Consider the following 14,814-nt stretch of genomic DNA (forward strand, 5'->3'; position numbering starts at 1 on the left):
GTGGATTTTTAGGAAACATATGAGAGCTTTCTTGAATGTGTACAAACAGATTTACATGTTTGGGTCTAGATCTTCGAATGTCTAGTTCATAATTGAGATGGGGTCCAGGAAGAAAGAAAATATTTCCTATTATCATAACTTGCCATTGCAGGAAAACATGAGGATGGAGGTTTTATGATTCTGGATATCAGAAATGGCAACAATTTCCCTACAAAATCCAGTAAACAAACATTACAAAACCAGAGAAATTACTATGATGAAGCCTAATTGGCTGCAATATTTATGGCAGACATGCTTTTCTCCCCGCCCCCACCCCTTTTCATTTTCTAAGTGGTATTTAGGTATCTGCGTTTATGACGAGAAAGTCCCCATCTGTGGGCAAGTTGGGCAAGGACAGGAAAAGATCTATGATATTTAAATGGATAACATTCATCATTAAATTAAAACAGATCATGGCATTTGTTTAAAGCTCTGATAAATTCAGGACAAGATGCTTCATGGAGACTATTATGCATATTATAAAATTAAATAGACACAGAACAGGAGTTTTTTTTATCCCGCAGGGGCATTTGGAAATTCTGGTACCAGGGCAAACATTTCATTTCATTTTTCTAATAATTCAAACTAGTTGATTCATCAAAGTGAACCAAGTTTATGACCATAAACCATGCAAGATTCCCCTCAGCTACTCTTGTCACTTTACTACAAGCTGACAGGTTTGTAGGGCATTATTACCGGGCCTGATGCATAGCCATCGTTCCCTTTTACGAAGTCTTAAAAATCTTTTTAACTTTTGGTTTTTATCCGCTCTCTTAAACTAACAACTGCAGGCAATTTGAAAAGACCACTCACTGGGAAACAGTATATCAGCTTGGGTCAGCAGTAAGATATCCCACGAAGTCCTGGGTCCCTCTTCCTGCTTTTTGATTCCTTCATTTGAGGAAATCCTTGGGTGTGAGAAATTCTAACTGAGAAGCAGCAAGTCTTCCAAAGTGGGTAAAGTGGCGACCACAGAGGAGGCTGAGCTTGCTGGCAGAACTCTGTGGTAGTGTTTGTTGTGGAAGAGCCTGTAGCGTCCTGCCTTTTTCTTTCATTGCCAAGTGCGTGCTGCACCTGTCCCAGAGGTAGCAGGTGGAGGAAACAATCCAACACCCAGGAGACCAGCTGACCGGAAGGACACTATCATCTCCTTTTCACGAAGCAGCCAGAGGGCCAGAAAAGGGAGGGCTTGTAAACAGACACACCTAGTTCTGATCACCCTTGGCCTTAGTGAATAACCTTAGTAACTTCATAGCGTTCTTTTCTGAGTGGGGATGATCTGACTCTTTGGCAGGTTATTGTGAGAATTCATCACTCATGCAAGTGTTTAGCACTGTGCTGGGTTCATGAGAGACCACAGCAAAATGCTCGGGTGATTGTTATCATTGTTATTTCTCCCGAGAAAGATTGTCAGAAATTCTACCATTGGAGATTCACTCCTTGGAGATAAACACCACTGCCTGAAGGCTTCTTTTTTCAAATGTAAATGGTGTACCTTGAAAAGGGACAGCAGATAAAGTCACCATTAGTCCCCAAAGCCCTTGTGTGAGTTAATGTACAAGCTCCTTTTTTTTTGTGTGTGTGTTTTTTTCTTCCTGTAACAGGGACAGATGAGGCAATAGCAGAGAGGTGAATTAGAGCAGAAGAGGGTAGAGCGGAGGGAGAAGTGTGAAATGGAAAAGGATAGAAAGGAGAGGTAGAACTTGTGAGGGAAAAATGTTATATAAGCCTGGGCTGTTTAATCACCAAAGTACAACGTAAGGAACTCCAAGAAAAAACAAAAACTGACCCTGTGGATGTGGATTTCAAAGTTCTTGAGCTTTTAGTCCTGTAAAATAACTTTTTTTCCCCTATGAATTTACCTTTTAAAATAACTATTAGGGTCATGATGACCATACATCCTAATTTTTCTATTGTAGAACAGCTTAAATTCAGCCTTTCTGTCTCATATCCATTAAGACCTGGTTGGGGGAAGAGGTAGTCTATGTCATAAATTGTCCCCACCTAAAAGTCCATTTTGTGATGAACTTCAGAAAGAAAGAACACACTGTTTCAGTAAACATTTAATGAGCATCATCAGATCCCTGTCTTAAGTACCCAAAGGGTATATATAGCCTTTTCTCCACACTCCATAATAAATTGTCCAAGAAAGCACCACATAGATCCTTGTCTGCAGCCATACCAAATTGGAGTAGCTTGAGGAACATTTCTAGTATCTCACTCTCTCTGGCCCTTCTCTAGGAAGGTGTGAAATGGAGAAACCTCAGATTTTGAGTTGGACAAATTCTAGCTCCTTCACTTTACTGTGTGTTTTGGGTCACTTATCTGACCTCTCCAAGCCTCATGTGTAACATGAAGAGATCACGATGATTAAAAAAAAAAAAACCACTCTAACAGTTAACAGTCTAACCCCTGAAAATGTACCCATACCCATTTCATACCCCTCATTCGTCTGCCCATCACACTCCATCATCACTAAATGGCAGACACACGTGGAATTCCCTACCACTGTGCCTTTGCAAATGCTGTTTCCTTTGCCTTGATAACTTGCCTTTTCTACTTGACCATCTATTGAACTCGTACTCATCCTTCAAAACCCAACTGAACAACGGCTTCTTCCACAAAGGCTTCCCTCATACCTCCTTCTCTCCTGTCAGTTTCTTTTCTATGCTTCCGCTATTGTGTGCCCACGCTTCTGTTATACTTTGCAGAGTATGCTGTAGATCATCTATCTGTGCTATTGTGCATGATCTGTGTACCCGCAGCTCCTAGTACACCGCAGGGCACACTTTGGCACTCCCCAGATGTTTGCTGGATCAAATTGAATTCATGTGACCAACAGCAATTCCATGATTATATTTACAGACCTGAACATCAGACTTTCAATATACAGTTCATAATAATGCAGTATTTTATGAACAAAGCTTTTCTACCCCTTCTTTTCCTTTTTTTCATCTAGAGGCAAGAAGACAATGATAATGAGATGAGCATAGAGAAGTAAGTATGGGTGGAAATGGAAAGAGTCAGGGAAGAAAGTGATTTGTGAATTATAAATAGCAATTTATAATTGCTACAGGTTACGATCAATGCAGGATGAACTATTCATTGGTATTATCAGTGGATATTCAGTAACAAATCTAAAGCTTCTGTCTGAATTTTAATTAAAAGAGGCACTAAATGTCCCAAGTCAGTTGGCATATATATACAGTTTTCTTTCCCATAGTTATAAAATTGTCTGTCATATTGAGAATTGCCTGAACCCAAGAGCATTTGCAGACAGAAATGTTGACATCTTTCCTCTTTAATCCAAGAACCAGAAAGAAGGCTGCTTGGTGGGAAAACAAACAACTAGGGACCTTTGTAAGTCAAAATGCACAGCTACCTGCCAAAGGTGAACAGGCGGGTTATGCCCAAAGCAACATGACCAACTGCCACCATCTCCTGAGTGCCTATGGTATGGCCACCATAGGAGATTTGGAGCAAGTGACTGCCCCTCTTCATGAAGGGAGGAGAGTCTGCAGAGAGGGATGTGTAAAGTCAGTAAATAGTACTGCTGGCGTTTAGAAGGAAGAGGGAAGATCACTGTGGGCTAGCGTGCTCCTGTTCATCCTTTCCCCCCTAAATACTGACCAGCTCCCTTGGATCTGTTCTGGGCTTGCCTTTCTGTCAGGGACAGTCATTTGTGGCAGTTAAGAGCTCAGGCTTGAGGCATTTTCTTCATTTTAAATCCCACTCATTAGCTGTGTGACCATGGACAAGTTACTTCATCTCCGTGTCTCCTATCTGATTTACATATTGTTAAGAGAAAAATATTAGAGAGCAATATGGTTAGTAGAGTATCATTTTAAAATTAGAAACCCCCTATATTCATGTATGAAAATAGAGAAAGACTGGTAGACTACAAATCATATGTTAACACTATCTGGGTGAGACTGGGAATGAGGAAGATTGTTAATATTTTCTTTATTTACCTTAAAATTGTAAAATAATCTGATAAAATAAATAAAAATGGGGGAGATGAATTGGTACCTCTTCTCTTTCTAAAAAGAGGATTTTGGACAGGTTGAAGGAAAACCAAGAGTAGCATAGCAAAATGAAGCTAGAAGTTAAATTAGTACCAGGAATTTCCTACAATGAGCATGTTATCACTCTAATAAAGAGAAGAAAAAAAAATGAAGGAAAATTTCCTCCACCACCATATAGTGCTACTTTCTAATTGATTCTGATGCTTGATTACTTTTAAATCTTTATAAATTATAATAGCTATACTCTTTCATTAAAGGAAATCTGGAAAATTCACAGCCATGTAAAAGGAAGGAATAAACATTTCACCTATGTTGACATCATCCAAAGGCAATCACTGTTGGTGCTGAAATGTATTTCTTTTTCGACTGTTCTTTTTCCACGCATGCCCTTATATGTTTTTGATGCTAATACTGTGAATATATATTGTAACTGTTGACTCTTGGTTCTTGGCCTGCTTTCCTCTCTAGATACCCTCCATCCTCCTGGGGAATGGTAAGAACAGGGAAAGCAATCCACCCAGCAGACCGTTACAATGGCTACAACTCCAACAGTTTATACAGGAGGTTTAGATAGAAGGTGCCTTTCAGTTCCATCAGTATGTCCAGGTGAGGTCATGCGGGTGGGAAAATATCTGATGTATTGCAATGAAACCAGGGAGAATGAGAGATCTGCAGCCTCCTGGCACATAGGCACACTCTTTTTTTCACAGTTAGAAAACTGTCATGATGTTGATGTCTGTTCTCACGTTCCTCCCAGGACCTTCTCCCGAGGTGTCATTACCTCTTGTTATTATTCACCATATTTACATGTGGTATTCCTCGTCATATAAATGCCTCATGGTCAAAGCCACTGGGCATGAGGAGCGCCCGGTGACAGCCTCTATGGACCCCACGACCCCACGTGGGCAACCTCCCGTTATGCTCTTGGCCTCCTCACTCCTGCTGTCCAAAAAGCACAAACCGTTCCAATGTTGCTCCCCTCTCCTTGATTTGTTTGTCTCTTCACAACGTCCTATTGAAATTCACACCTTTAATACATTTACTAATTTAATTCATTTTGTATCTACTGACCTGCTTTTATTGCTTTCCCTCCTGCAGTACAACAGAACCCTACTCCGTATCCTCTCTCTGACCAATACTGTCCACCCAACACTTTCCTCCTTCCTTTCCTCACTATAACAAAAGCATTTGCTTATTTCATTTTGTAATCTTGGTACCACCACGATTTGCAATGGCTGAACAATGTTTATGATAGATTATGTCATAATTTAAATATCCTCTCCTTGGTTGAACACATGGGTTGTTCCAATTCTTCACTATCAGGAATGGTACTGTAATAAACATCTTAGAGCATGAAACCGTTTATCAAATTTTAATATTGTTTTCTTTTAGAATAGAGTCCAAATAGTGGAGATTTTGAGGGAGAGTGGGGGAGAAGCTTATCCTCCACCAAAAATCAAGCATTTCCCATACACATTCATGAATGTTTTAGATTCGTGATGGGTAATAGAAATGATTTCTTCTCAGTTAAAGGACATTTTCTCTACTTTTTTTTTTTTTTTTTTTTTTAAGGCAGCATCACTGGCCCTCACATGTGGGATCTGAACTGGGGCCCTCTGGCGTCCCAAGCCAGTTCTTAACCTTTGCACCACTATGCTGGCCCTNTTTTTTTAAGAAGGCAGCATCACTGGCCCTCACATGTGGGATCTGAACTGGGGCCCTCTGGCGTCCCAAGCCAGTTCTTAACCTTTGCACCACTATGCTGGCCCTCTACTTTTCCTTTCTTTCTCCTCCCTACCTTACTTGCTCCCCAGATTCTACTTAGAAATCAAAACAAATACACCAAAGCACTAACCTTGGGAGGGCATTGTCAGTGCTGCTGCTTCGAACAATTACTTTATTTTACATTTTTACTGAATCCTTCCCTTTGGTAAAATCGCCTCCAAAATTCCATCCAGTGCTAAAGGTCTTGACCTTAAGGCTGTATTTATTCTGCTTTGACCCAGCCCTCCTTCTTCAAGTGCATCCCTCTCTTCTGTCATCATTAGCAACTAAGAATGTTCCATTTGTCATAACTAATTAAATAACTAAATAGCAAAGCGTACTCTTAAGGAAAGCATTTGGGCAAATGCTTCGTCATACCCAAGTTCCTCTTCTAGTTCTTTTAACTGGAAAGGTAAATTGAAGTTCCAAAACGTTTTCTGCAAAGCTGACAATGCTTACTTTTACAGGGGATGGCATCTTTTTTTTGGTAAATGTATTCCTTTACCCTACAAGGTTTAGGATTAAATTCTTAGAATGGTCCTGCTTTGCTAGTCTTAGTTTTTTAGGGCCAGAGAAATTATACTTCATGACAATAATAATAGTTCCTAATTGCCTAGTATTTTATAATTGGAAAAGCACGTCTATATGTTATACCATTTCTTCCTCCATACAAGCCCCTGAATTAAGTAGTATACTTATGCCTATCCTTACCTTATGGAGGAGGAAATTGAGACTCTAGTTACCTGCCCACGACATGACAGCCAGATCTCTTGGACTTGGAGCCAATGACTCCAGATTCAGTTCTTTTTCTGACAGATATCTACATGGAAAGCAATCACATATACTACGTGAACTAGATGAACTGCTATTTGTAAACCTTAGAAGTCTCAGAAAATACGATATTTTAATATAGAGAAATTTATGGTTCTGTCCCACAGTGTTAGAAAACACTCTTGCTTCACTCTATTAAAAATGAACTTCTAGGGCCGGTCGAGTGGCTCAGTTGGTTAAGAGCGTGATCTCTTAGCAACAGGGTTGCCTGTTCGATTCCCACATGGGTCAGTGAGCTCCACCAGAGCTGAGCTGCTGCTGAGCTGCCAACAGGTGGCAGGATTACTCAGTGGTTAGAGCATGCGCTCTTAGCAACAGGGTTTCCAGTTTGACTCCGCATGGGATGGTGGGCTATGCCCACCCACAACTAAGATTAAACATGGCACCTTGAGCTGAGCGGCCATGAGCTGCTGACAGGTGGATGGATGGCGACTAGACTTGGGAGCTGAGCTAGCTGCGCCCTCCACAACTAAGATTGAAGGACAACAACTTGGCTGTTTCCCTTCTTCAATTCCTCAATAAATCTTTTTTTTAAAGAAAAAGAACTTCTATAATGAAAAAGACAAGCATAACTAACATAATTTAACTTAAAAATACCTATTGAGAATTCACTCTGTGCTATCATGGGATACACACATTATATGAATTATCATCTCAACCAATCCTTATAAAACAGCTCTTTGAGGGAGAACAATACTATTCCTATTTTACAGATAAGCAAACAGGTTTGGAGAGGTTAGTAATTTGCCTGAGTCACAGAGCAAGAGGTGGTGAGGCAGGATTTAAATGTGGGTCTGTTCAATCTGACAGCTGGAGGTTACAGGCATGGTTTCACATTGCCTCTCCCATTCTCTCATGACTGAAATCAGAGCTCCAGGATCAAACAATAAACCTGAATGTTCTCTGATGAGGGTCGTAAACGGGTTGGGAAATGGTATTAGGCACCACCAGTGCTCCCATTATATACCTGACTCCTTGCTCACTAGTCCCACCAGGTCCCTTCAACACCTATGGAGACAAGACAGGTGACTGGAGTCTCCAGGGCAAGCCACTGGCTACTTTGACAGCTCTGGTGGGTAAAAATGCATTCCTTAGGTTGGGCTAAGCTTCAGCTCCTGTTGGCTCCACCCACTGATCCTGGTTTTAGCTTTGAGTTTCTGTAGAAAGTCTAATAGTTCATGTAACATGAAATTTGGTGGCAATCGTAGCGTGTGCTTTGAGTCTGCTCTTCTTCAGACTAAAGGAATACAGCTCCTTTGGCTATTTCTCCAATGACATGATTTCAACATCACTCCCCTGGTGGACATCCTTGTTTTAAAACTGAACGTGATTCTCCAGAATGTGGTCAGCCTAGAGAAGAGCAGGGTTATCGCCTCCCCTCCTCTAAAGGCTCCAGGGCTACCCAGCTTTCTTGGCCCCCATAGTGTTAGAGTACATTGAGTTTACAACCTACCAAAAACCTTACGCCCATTCACACAAGATGTTAATGAGTTATGTGTCCCCAGTGCTATGCTTGTGTAAATGTCTCTTTTCGGATCAAATGCAAACATAAACTTTTACTTCTCCCTATATTACTTTCTCTTGTATTGAAGTAGATTTGGCTCCCAAACTGTTAAATTCTAAGACAGTTTCATTCAGGTCATCGTAGAGAAATCTAATTCAGTCTTTGTAACAGCCACACCATGCTCTCTAAAATTAATGAGTCACGGCAAATACCGCCTTATTGACAGACACATGAGTAAAGACTGTGTTGTTTCTAATTTGTTTGGCCACTGTAAGCGATGCTACAAAAATGTACTTGTGCCTATATCCTCACTTATTGGTGTTTTATTTTGATAAAATAGTCTTAAAAGTAGCAGTGATGGTCAGAAGGTGTGTGCAATTGTAATCTTAATAGACATTACCAGATTATTTTACCAAATAGTGGTAACAGTTCAGTTATGCTGGCAATGTGTTGGGTAGTGGGGAGAGTTAGAAATAGATTTAAAAAAAATAGGAGAGTAAAATAAAGCTAGGAGTAAAATAAGTCTTCAAATTTTTATGTATGGCATATGTATTGCTTTGATAAGCAGGAAATAGGGTTTTAAAAAATGAATGAAAAATTCTCTCTTAAAGCTTTTTTGTCAATAAGCCTGCCTGAATAATTGCCTCTTCCTCTGAACCCTGAAGTATTTACTATTTTACTGAAGTGTTACTATTGCAACAGGATTTGTTCCATGCTTGAGGCAATTAATCACAGAGGACACGACCACCTACCCTTCTATTGATACAATTAGATGCCATTCAAGACTCATTGCCATCCACATCTTCAAGAGTAAAGAGCTCAGGCGAAGTGGCTTTGATATATTACTTAGAAACTCTTAGTTTCAGCTTCTTCATCTGTGAAATGGGTTTAATGTTGTTTTACTTGCAAGTTTTCAGAAATAACAATATATATTATGTAATCATAAATATTAAGTAAAGCCCCTGGAAGAGTGGTTGGCCCACATTACTACTGGTTTGTTAATGATTGTACTTAACCACCACCGTTAGTCATAGTTAGCATTAATTGAATGTATATATGCCAGGTACTTTGCAAAGCACTTTGCATGTATTATCTTACTTAAAACTATAAGTTGCACATTATCCATTCAAATAATTTCAGACTAAGGTAGGCACTATTATGACCCCTATTTTGTAAATGAGAAAATGAGGGTCAGAGAGGTAAAGTAACTTGTCTAAGGTCACACAGCTAGTAAGGGTCACAATAGGGACTGGAACCCAGGTCTAACTATAAAGATTCCACTCAATGAATGGCAATGATCATAATTACTGCTATTCTTGTTGATTGCCTTAATTTACACAGCTTCAGCCATGAGACTGAATGGAACCTCAGGGTGGCGATTGGAAGAATGGGTGAGTGAAGGGGCTAACCCCATTTTAGGCTGTCACCAGCACCCACATCCCAAGGAGCCAGAGCCTCCTAAGCAGGCGTCATACACTCCGGAGTCTAGCCATAGAATGTAGAGGGCAGTGCCAGAGCCTGCTGACGTGAACATATCTGAGATGCCAGGAGATGGCAGTGTGGCGGTACTTGGAGAGGTCTGACTGACAGGAAATGGACGTGAGCCACTAGCTGGGGTCAGTGAGATGTTCATGCTCAGAAAGAGGGGTTTGGGAAGACTTCAGCTGTGTCTGTGATGGGATTTCAATCCTCCTGGGCTTAGGGTTCAAATCAGAAATAGGGTGATAGCTCAGCAGTGATAACACAGTTACAGTAGGCAGGGGAGTGGAGATTGCTGGAGAAAACCACAGCTCTGGGGCCATGGTGCCCTGGACTCACCCCACAGATTCACAGCCTGAGGACCCCCAATATCTTGCCAAGAGACTTGGTGCAGCTAAATGAATAGCTCTCAAGCCTCGATGTCTGCTGCCAAGGTAAATTGGGAGGACCCTTATTCATGTGGCGGATTCAAAGCCTACATCAACCTTTGCCAGGACTAGCTCCAGAGAATATACTGACATCTCAAGCTTTGGTTTCCTTACCCTGTCTCTTGTGTTCTGGCAGAAAATTTCGCCTCCTAAAACCTTCTTCTAGCTCTTGATTCAAAAGAATCAAGTTACAACCAAGTGACCTGACACCTATCCTGGATGAACAGCAAGGACGAGTCTCTTAGGTCAACTTTCTTGACAGCCGTTTTGCCTGTGATTTCTGCACCGATTCCAGTACCTTCCTGATCTCACTCTCTCGCTCTCTTTCCTCTTAGGGTTCAGAGATGTGCAACCTGTGAACCTCAGCATATGTCTCTCTGTAAAGCATCCATTTATATAAAACATGTCAGCGCGCTTGGCTTGAGAATGTTTTTCAGACTTAAATTTACACTCAACACTTCAAAAGTATCACAGTAAGCCCGTTGAACCTTCCCATGTAAAAGCTCAGAATTTCTAATAAGTACTAGACTACACTCACAAATAGCCACATTCCTTTGAATCCTCTGCTGAAGGATTTAGGGGGAATAATTAGAACAACAGAGATAAGACCTCCCCAAATTAAACCAGTTTTGGCTCTCTCCAAAAGTTTTCATTAAAGGCAGGGGAAAGAGCCCTGGGTTAGGTGCCGGGAGACATGAACTGCAATCCTTTCCTAGCCACCTGCTACCTACGTAACTTGGGGTGACTCAGCTGATCTTTTGAGCCTGTTTCCTTATTTGAAAAATGGGGGGATTTGAAACATCCTGGTGTCATTGGGAGGATGAAATGCGATGATGTGCCTGAAAGCTACACAGCTGTTGTATGCCTCACAACGGAGAGCCTTCTCTTCCCTTTCTTTTGACAGGAATTGTGCTTCGATTCGCCTTCCAGATCGGGGCATTTGTCACTGCTTTTGAATGGGCCACTCGGTAGAGGAAGACTCTGAACTAGGACCATTGTGTGGCTCCACCACTAACTAGGTTGTCCTGGGAAAGCCACTTTTCTCTCTGCATCTCAACTTCCTTATCTGAGACACCTGGTGTTTGACCAATCATAAACATCTCTCTCAAGCTATGATTTGGGGTTTAACCTTCAAATTCAGTAGCACCCCTGTGTGAACTGTCTGAACCAAAGAGAGGCACAATAATTTCTTTTTCTGTACAGGCTGCTTAGATATCTAGCTGGCGTGTCTGACTCACTGGCGGTCTCCTTCCTGCTTTGCTCTATGCTTTCCAAGCTGTGATCTCGCTGCATCCTCATGAGAACCCTGTGAGATTGGTTAGGCAGATATTACTGTTTGGCATCATTTTATAGATGATGAAAAGGAAGCCCTGGGAGAGTACAGAGATTCACCCAGGCGACCCAGGTAGTTGGACAAGTTCTTTGGACTCTGGAAGGCCATGATGATGTCAGGAATCAGTGGACCCAGAGAGCCACTTCTCACCACACCCCTGCACCCACCTTTATCAGAGCCTCTGTCATCTCTTCTCTGGGGTACTATAATAGCTTCACAACCCACAAATGGTGGCTTCTCAACCAGAAGCCAGTGATGCTCTGAAAATGTAAGTCGGATCACATTCCTCCTGTGCTCAGGCCTCCTCCAAGGGCTCCCAGCCCACTCACTGTCAGGTCTGCCCCTGGCCCCATGTCTGGTCCCTCTTCTTCCTGTGTACCCTGCATCGTTTACTCTCCTCCAAACCCAGCAGTCACCTTATTGGTCCTTGCACATGTGAGGCACACTCAGAACCTTTGCACTGCACCTCCTTTGACCTGAAATGGCTTCCCACAGATATCTTTCCTGTCATTCCCCTATTTCCTGCAGGTCTTTCCTGACTACCTGTATAAAGTCCTGAAAACCTTTACCTTTGGGGGCCTTCAATGCCCACTCCTTCTTTATCCTCAGCCCCCAACCAAGTGAACTCCTAATCAGCCTCTGAGGCCAGCTCTAACCTGGCTTCTCCTCAGGCTGAATTAGCTGGTTCCCTATCTGTAGTCACTCCCTTGTGTTCGAGTTATTGGTCTATAACAGGGGTCAGCCAACTTTTGAGATGAAAGAGCTGGCAGCAAAGTACAGCTCGCGAACCACATATAGCTCTTTGGGTACGTATATGTGGCTCTGAAGTAAAATTGAAAATGAAAATAAAACTATCATAGTTTCATTTATAAAAATTTTAAAGGATATTACTCACATAATGGTGATTATGTAAAAATATATGTATGGCTCTCGAATAATTTTTAAAGTGTTGTGAGGGACAGGATTGGCTCTTCCAGGGGTCGGCAAACTTTTGAAATGGAACGTACCCAAAGAGCCACATGTGGCTCGCGAGCCGCAGTTTGCCAACCCCTGGTCTATAATATTCTTTATTCTTTCTCAATAAAGCGTGACTGCCAGGGTCCCACTTTCAGTGCTATAACCACCAGGACAGACCCAGGCAAAACAGGATAGTGGTTACCCTGAGTGTGAGCTCCCTAAGGAATCCTGTATCACTTTTGTCTTTGCAGAGTCTAAAGGAGATCTGGGGCATCACAGCAGGCGTCAAACGGAAGATGCGGCGCTCCAGTTTGTAGGGGCTGGGCTATGTTCTCTTTGAGCCTCTGGAACACGAGGTCTGTACAGCCAAGAACAAAATGAGAAATATCAGCATAAACAAATCCTATGAGAAAGACAAGGCCCTTCAGTGCTGCCTGGCAGGCTGGAAGACTCTGAAGGACACAGCCTTAAAATATGCAAACCAGGGCCGGCCGAGTGGCTCAGTTGGTTAAGAGCTCACTCAAGAGTTTGAGCTCTGAGCAACAGCAGTTCAAGCCCCAGCCCGAGCTGAGCTGCCACTAAGCTGCCAACAGGTAGCAGAACGGCTCAGCCAAAAAAAAAACAAAACAAATATGCAAACCAGGGCCAGCCGAGTGGCGCGTTGGTTAAGAGTTGGCTTGGGACGCCAGCTCTGAGCAGCAGGGCCCCGGTTCGGATCCCACATTAGGGCTAGTGACACTGCGCCCTCTACAGCTAAGATGGTGAGCAACAGCTCATCCTGGAGCTGGGCTGCAGTGAGTCGCTAGCGACGGCGTAGGCTGCAGTGGGGCTGGCGGGCAGTTGGCATGCGCTTTAGTGAGCTGCTGTGAGCTACTGTGAGCGGCCATCCAATGACCGCCAACCGACTGCCTCACTCAGGAAGAGTGCAATTATAATACCAACATGGGCCAGTGAAGCAACGTCCTCGACAACTAGACTAAAGAACAAAAGGACAGCAACTTGTCTGTTACCCTCCCCCAATTCCCCAGTAAAATCTTTTTTAAAAATGCAAATCAAATACACGCGAGGTTCTCAGCCATTAGTGCCTTGCTTCTCAAAGTGTGGCCCATGGACCAGACACAGCAGCAGCACCTGAGACCTTGCTGGAAATGCAGAATTTCAGGCCCTCCTTTAAACCTACTGAATCAGAATCTGCAGCTTAAGAAGATGCCCAGCTGATGTATATTCACAGTAAGCTGTTTTAAGGCACATCAGAAACACCTGAGGGTCAATGTCAAACTTACTTGGCCAGCCTCAGCCCTGCAAGTGTTGATTTGGTAGGTAATTTTAGGTAATTTTGATATATAGCAAAGATTGAGAACTATTAGAAGCACCTTATCCTATTTCCTGTGTTTCTCAAAATAAATATGGTGCTTGAGCCACCTGTACCTGGTGCTTGCAAAAAGGACAGATTCTGAGCAATACCTGAGAAGGTGGAATGAGAATCTTAGAGGTAGGGGAAGACCCTGAAATCAAGATTTTCAATAAATTTCCCAGGGGATTCTTATGTATACCAAAGTTTATGAACCTCTGTCCCAGGAAAAGGAATGATCGAAAAGGGATGACACAAGTGCTCCTGTTGTGGGTTTTTTGTTTTGTTTTTAGCGTAGAAATCCTTCACTAAAGCTCAAACCAACATTTTTTTTTTTTTTGGAACATCACTCTTTTGGAGAACCAACCTCTCCTATTTTCAGTCCACGTGGCTTACGTAGGACTGGCCCTTCCAGAAATAAGCACATAACCTGGGCCTTACCAGTGAGAAGGTTCCTCCCTCTGCCCACCATGATTGCTTTTGGGCACAGGACTCAGAGTTTGCCAGCGAGATAGATCAGCACCATTTCTAGAATTACTGAGAAGGAAATGCTCTTTCTCCTGGGTTCCTCGGCTGTAGAATGAGTCATCTTTGCTAACACTTGGGGAAGCCCAAAAACACAGAAGAAAGCTGAGGCAGGCGGAGGAAGAAGGGTACAGAGGCACCGCACCCTGCCCACCGCACCCTGCCCACGGCAGAGCAATGAGAGCCGGTGGTGTGGGCTCAGTGCTTTAGTCCTCCGTCGGACGCAGCTGATCTCACATACTGTTTTGAATTTCTGTTGATTTTTATACTGAATTTATGTAATAAACATATATTGTTTTTACTTTGTGGCAAATTAAAATTTCATTCTGAATAAATAATAAGCATGCTTACACGTTATTTTCATTCATTTTCAGTTTAAATAAATAAATGTCATACACGCATCTAGTAGATGCATTGCACCCAACGGAGGGTTAAAGCTAATGATAACATCGACATTAGGTATTACAGTCATGTGCCACATGACATCTAGGTCAAGGAGGGACCGAATATAAGACGGTGGTCCCATAAGACTATAATGGAGCTAAAAAATTCATATCGCCAAATCTTAAAGCCCTAGC

At 42.4% G+C, this 14,814-nt stretch overlaps 1 pseudogene; it reads left to right on the forward strand.

Moving 5' to 3' along the window:
- Positions 1–10,061: 10,061 nt before the first annotated feature.
- Positions 10,062–14,814, forward strand: part of LOC109390688 (eukaryotic translation initiation factor 3 subunit H pseudogene) — a 67,249-nt pseudogene continuing 62,496 nt past the window's right edge.

This window comes from Hipposideros armiger, unplaced genomic scaffold, assembly GCF_001890085.2.
Source record: "Hipposideros armiger isolate ML-2016 unplaced genomic scaffold, ASM189008v1 scaffold_276, whole genome shotgun sequence".
Lineage (NCBI taxonomy): Eukaryota > Metazoa > Chordata > Mammalia > Chiroptera > Hipposideridae > Hipposideros > Hipposideros armiger.